This window comes from Mastomys coucha, unplaced genomic scaffold, assembly GCF_008632895.1.
Source record: "Mastomys coucha isolate ucsf_1 unplaced genomic scaffold, UCSF_Mcou_1 pScaffold14, whole genome shotgun sequence".
NCBI lineage: Eukaryota > Metazoa > Chordata > Mammalia > Rodentia > Muridae > Mastomys > Mastomys coucha.
The window spans coordinates 2,865,105-2,866,770 of record NW_022196896.1 but is presented as its reverse complement, the minus strand read 5'-3'; the positions used below and the strand labels follow the sequence as shown (position 1 = coordinate 2,866,770).

The following is a 1,666-nucleotide window of genomic DNA, read 5'->3' as shown; positions in this document are numbered from 1 at the left end:
CTTCTTCCAGGATGAAAACAAACGCATCATAATGGAGTAACATCATTTTCCTTCAAGGCCAGTGATGTTTCTAGATGTCAGATATCTAGTGTGGTGTTTAGAATTTGTCTTTATTATCTTAATTTTTTTTGAGACAGGGAGCCACTCTGTAGAGGGCTTGCCTAAAGATATAGAAATATAGAAAGAAAATATAGAAAGTATATATCATGAGGAAAAATTAGGGAGCTAAAAGAAGAAAGAAGGAAAGAAGGAAAGAAAGAAAGGAAGAAAGAAAGAGAGAGAGGAAGGAAGGAAGAAAGAAATAGAGAAAGAAAGACAGACAGACTGATTCCTGGTCAGCCCAGATGTGAGCAAGCTTCTGTTGCCATGCCTTCCCCATCATAAACCCAAATTAATCCTGTCTGCTTCCGGTTATCTGAAGTTGCTTGGAAGAGATGTGATCCTCTAAACTGACTGTGGTACTGTGCCCTCCAGCAGGAATCCCATGCTATCACTGTGCTCAGCCAAGAGCCAAGCACTGTAAGCCTGTAATACCTGAATGCCAGAGTGAGAAGAACCAGCAGGAATCTGTCTAATTTGCAGTTATACCGTGGGAGTCATAAACTGAACTATACGCCAAAAGAAATTCTTGTTGTGATTGTGGAAAGAGCAAGTTTAAAAATTTGGAATGTAAATTCTTTCCTGACAAACGGAAGGTAAATTCTTGCAGTAGTTCAATAAGTACAGCTTTTTTGGATTATACTGCGTTCTTAAGGGACCTCATCCTGATCCTGAGGTGAGGCTCTAGATGAGAGGATGCAGTGTGTAGTCTGTGAGGACTGGTGCCATGGCAGGCGTCTCGGTGCTATTCCCTCCGAGAGTGGCGATTTCCGAGAGAGGGTAGAGCAGGCAGGCTTGTATAAACCACTCTTCTTTCTTGTACTGCCCAGTTGGCAGTTACTAGAATATCTGCTGCTATTTGTTGACAAGGTGGGTGATCAAGAAGTTATGAAACCTTGAAAATAGAGGTCACCCGGATAACACCCTAAAAGAGGATGTTCTGGAATATGCTGGCAAGGAAGTTGAAGCTGTGCAGAATCATGAGCCTTGTACTAGGTCTAGCTCTGAGTCGGACCTCCAGGTAGTGTTTAAGAAGGAAAACGCCTGGGGGTGGGGCTGATATTGGGATGTAAAGCGAATAAAGGGAAAGAAAGAGTGAAAGGAGAGGGAAAAGGAGTGAAAGGAAGAGGGAAAGGAAGGGAGGAAGGGAGGGAGAGAGGGGAGAGGGAGAGGAAGGGAGGAAGGAAGGAAAGGAAGGAAGGAAGGAAGGAAGGAAGGAAGGAAGGAAGGAAGGAAGGAAAGATCAAAACCGAGTTGCAGACTTTGGGCGCAGCAGAGTTAAGCAGTTTGTGAAGAAACATGCTGCCACCTATTGGCCCCTGAGCAGGCGCAGTAGGCTGTGCACCTGCCAAGACTGTATGCAAGTGTACGGAGAGCTAGGCGTCCTGTCTTGACAGATGAGTAAGCTACACTTTTAGCTCATGAGAACAACTTAAATGAGGTACATAAAAGCCATTTTAGGCTGCATGTTAGTGTGGGTATTTTTGTATTTTTGCATACGTGAAATAGGCCTCGGTAAATGGTAGGGCTGCTGCTACTGCTGCTCCTTCTCCTTCCCTTCTCCCCC

The 1,666-nt window shown here is 44.5% G+C and overlaps 1 pseudogene; it reads left to right on the top strand.

Annotated features, from left to right (window-relative positions):
• The first annotated feature begins 484 nt into the window (after positions 1-484).
• LOC116088932 lies at positions 485-1,159 on the top strand (annotated as a pseudogene).
• Positions 1,160-1,666: the final 507 nt, after the last annotated feature.